Source organism: Lepisma saccharinum, unplaced genomic scaffold (assembly GCF_977018435.1).
Source record: "Lepisma saccharinum unplaced genomic scaffold, izLepSacc3.1 HAP1_SCAFFOLD_710, whole genome shotgun sequence".
NCBI lineage: Eukaryota > Metazoa > Arthropoda > Insecta > Zygentoma > Lepismatidae > Lepisma > Lepisma saccharinum.
In genome coordinates this window covers 84,569-89,334 of record NW_028143379.1, presented here as the reverse complement: position 1 = coordinate 89,334, position 4,766 = coordinate 84,569, and positions in this window count along the sequence as shown.

Here is a 4,766-nt window from a genome sequence, read left to right as displayed (position 1 = left end):
TTTGTATTGTTTTTGTTGTCTGCCATCATCTTCGCCAGCAACAACAGCAGCAGCATTTGACAAATAACTAAACTGAAATCTTACCCATTTTTCCAGATAGTCTGGATAGACAAGTATTGAAAAAAGCATACGTTCATCAACAATGTTACAATTGTTGTAAGTTTGTAGGTTAGAGTGAATAAAAAAATTTTTACAAGCATCAAAAGCCATCTGTTGTATGCTACCTCTAAACCATATCTTATTCAAAGCTTTTTCATAGAATAGCAGTGTATATCGAAAATGTTGACTATTTTCAAAAAAATTGGGGCAATGTATCAGTTCGGTAAACAAGTGGTGTAGACAAAATATTTGCAATCTAAGAACCGGGCATGCAATGAATAATTCCAAGTATGCTCCTCTCAACAAAAAAATAGAATACATGAAATTTGAATTCATTACTTTGTGGTAGGCACCTTTAAAAATTTTCACACACTGCGAGTGTATTCTAATTGAAGAGTCTGAAAACAGATTTTGTTTATTGAATGCGTCTGGCATATTCTTATTGTACTGTTGCCCACGATGTGTTGTAGATGCATGACAACTCCATAAATTAATTTGTCCCTGTTGACAAGTACCTACTGCTTGGGAAATACCACATATTCTTATGTTGGTACAGAAGCTCTCCCAAGATGCACAATTTTGCCCTATCAACAAATAAAAAAAAAATTGACAAGTTATTAGTGTTCGATGTTTTATTTTATTAAAATTAGAATATCTTGACATGCAATACTTAGAAATCAATTGATATGTGGTAGGTCAAATGTTGAATAGCATAAAAAATGCGAAGCTAGCAAATGTTCTAAAAGAAAAATATGATTGATAGAGTCGAGATTTTGAACGAAAAATTCTTCAAATTGGTTATTAATGTTTCGAGCAGCAGAATTATTGCAAAATTTCCACCGACCACACTCTACACCACGATAATAAATGTTTTTGCGATACTTGGATGATTTTTTGACATTGCTCAAGAGACGACCAGGGCAAACAAGACAAGAAATTGGTGTGAAGGAGAAAATTCGGTTTGGATGTAGATTTGCGTGTTGAAAACTACACCTCTCTAATAAACTTACAATTTGTATTGATTTTTGTTGTATCTGTGACTCGAACCATAAACTTCCACATTTTTTTTTAAAAAATACAAAAAGCTTGTGCAAATAGTTTAGATTATAGAAGTGATCGATATTACATCGGCGATACATCCAAACTAAGAAAAATAATTGTAATTTTAACACGGGGCAAACAAAATACATTTTGAAGACTGGGGCTTGAAGACAAAATACGGTCTGTGCAAAAACAGACTGCGATTCTGCATCGTATTTAGTTGAAAAAGTTTGAATACAAAACTGATGACGATCTTGGTGGAAATGTTCCAAGAAGATAGCACAAGAATCACACCAGCACCAAATTTTGTGCTGACAAGAATTTTGAAAATAACTCGATGGTAAGTAACAATGCCACAAGCTATATTTCGACAATGATGATGACCATAGTGGTAGCTGCAACGCCAGATTTATTTTCCACATGAACATTTCCCAAACGTGCACCGAGGTCGCAAGATGATGCTTGTCTGAAACAAAAAAAAAATCTCTCCATCTCTTACGCAATATAATCATTGTCACCGTCATCATCATCGCTGTCGTTGTCGTCATCATCATCACCACTGTCATTATTATCGTCGTTATTATTATTGTCGTTGAAAAATCCGAGTATAAGCTCAACCCAGTTTACAGCTAACAAATCATAGATATTCTCCTTTGACTCTTCACACACTCCCAATCTAATCGAATTAAAACAATTTAAATTTTGGATGAAGAAAATTAAAAAATCATCATTTTTAACAAGAAGAGAAAAATATTTATCGTAGATGAGACGGTCAATCGGCAGTTGTTGTTGTTTTTTTTGGGTTGTCAAAAACCAACGATGCTTATTATTACAAACAAGACAAGCAACAGGTAATCCATACTGGCAACTACGCATGCAGCAACTTAAACCCTCAAGCAGATACACGCATCTCGTACATTTTTTTCGGGTGTTCAATGTGAACCAATTTTCATGATGATTAATTTTAAACTTTAAGAGAAGGGCCTGCACAAATTTTAATCTTTTGATGTATTTTTGAGTTATGGTGGCACAGATCCAACCCAGTGCCCAAGTTTGCAATAATAAAACCGGGCAAGATAAGTAGAGAGAATAACGACGTGCTCGCAGCAAAAACACATCGTAAGCAAATACGGAACGGGCATGGTTGTCGTAGCGTGCTTCGAAAATTTTCATGCACTGTGTGTGTAATGCAAATGATTCCGGCCTACATCCTCCAAAATATGCATCATCGTCGCGTTCCGTCAACTGCTCACAATTCCCGCAATCACATTCGTAGCCATGCCTTAAATTTTGAAACGGCTCCTCACCACCAGCATAACAATGCCACAAACTAAATTTTCTCATTTGAGGTTTTTGACCACCGTGCAATTGGCTAAGATATTCGATAAAAGTTTCCCACGCTATTACCATTACCACCGAATCTGAAATTACACACATAGGATATGCAGTATGAGTATCCAGAACCAAAAATTATTCAATTGACTTAATGTACACTTTTTTTAGAGAGAAGAAAAAATTGTGCTTGTAGAGAAAACCTCCCAGATAGGAGTTCTTCTTTTTGGTTCCAAACATACATCCCCCGTCAAATAGATTGAATCTACAACATGCAAATTTTGCAAAAAAAAATCCTTAAATTCATCGTTGGACGACAAGTTTCTGGTGGGAGAGTTTAAACTAAATTTCAAATTTGTATGTTGGTGGCGCTGCTGCTGCTCTGGCCCATTCTGAATTTTTTTACGCGCATGAAAAATACTTTTGAAAAACTCTGCGTGTATTTTGGGGCACACTAGACAAGCAACAGGAAAATCAAACTCGCCACAACCTGACCAACAACTATTCCACCTGGTCTGGATTGTCAAACTCTTGGCATTCCTCTGAAAAAATCTATCGAACCATGTTAACGATCTGTTTGCTTTGAAAACATGCATGATTTTTTGTACGTGTCTCAAGTTGTAATTGTAATTTTTGGCAAGAGGATAGCGTGCAAGAGCCCAAAACCAAAAAAAAAATTGCAACCTCAACACAGGACAGAGAATACATAGATCAAACCTAAAAGCTCGGATCAAAAATACAGAGAATGCAAATACGGACTTGGATTCCGCATCATATCTTGCTTTGAATATTTTTATGCATATATCGTGTCGCGACTTGCATATTTTTTTATGATGACGACCATCAAATTCATAATTCTCGATTTTTGCATAACAGTGCCACAAGCTAAATTTTTGTCTCGATTTATTATTAAAAAAAAAAAATGTCCCAGTGAAATTTACCATGCGCGTAAAATTTTCCCAATCGGCACCATCTGCAAACAACAAAACTTACTTAATTAAAAAGCCCATCGATGAGTTACCAAAAATTTCCACATGTCATTAAAATTCGCGAGTACTCGGGATGGCACTCTGTATATATCTCAAGCCGAGCGCCATTTTCGGTTGCAGAACCGGGGCCACTGCTCTACTCACACAACACACTGTAAAAGTCTCTGTATCCTGTCGATTCCTCCTGTGCCTTCAAAGCATCACCTACATGTTCATGGTTAGCAAGATAAAAATAAAAAGTATGACTTGTATTGTCCGGATCCTGCAGAGAACACTGGATTCTCTCGCACATCCACTCTACACAATTCTGGCATTCATTCACTCCGCATTCCTCTTGGCAAATTATAAAACAATCGGAGAGTTGAACTTCATCTTTACCTCGCACATCCTCGCACTCGTAAAAATGTTTAATAACGCAATCGTGGGCTAGTTGGTTGCCTTCATTTGAATAACAGCCCCAGCATGTAATGTACTTGTAAGGGGTATACTTTTTCAAAGCCTCCAGCACACAATCCTTATCGATATAATCAAAGAAACATGGACATATAAGCACCAAATCACTCATCTCCCTGGGGACCTGCTCAATAACGTCAGTTTTCACTATTCGTTTCTTCCAATCGGCCCTTCAGTTCTCTGCAGAGTACTTCACAACTGCTTTGTGGAAAGAACCTGCAATATAACAATACATATTGTTAAGAGTTATTTTCGAGTATTCTTTGTATAATATTTTCAAAAATAATGTAAAACGCTTAAACTTTGTTTCCATTGCAGTTAAAAAACAACTTGAAATAAAGAATAGTACACAAAAAAGATACTTACCAAGTTAAAAAGCCTTTAGTTGCACTGCAACAACCCAGTCACGCTAAAAAATCAGTACGTCTTTCAAGCCAAACACTTGAGAACTATCCTGGACCGCTTCGTCTTCCACTCGATATTTATGGATTCTTAGTCAATATAAATATTATTTTTCATTACTCTTCTCTGATTGATTGATTCGTTTATTAGAAACCTTCTCTCATTGGTTAATATTTTCTAGCCTCTACCCAGGACCGTTCGAGCTCCTCAATTATACCAAATATGACTCACCACCGACGCCAAAATGGCTGGTCGTGACGCCTTAGAATAGCCAAAAAAACGTGTCCTGAAAACGCATTAACTTCAAGTTCCCACGAATGCCTGAATTAGCCTTGACTGATATCCGGCTGAAACACGTATAAGAAAAGAATAAACTGCATTAGAATAGGCCGGAACTGAGTTCCTTGGGCTAGAATAGGCCGAAAAGGAACTCCATAATAGTGTCTTTTG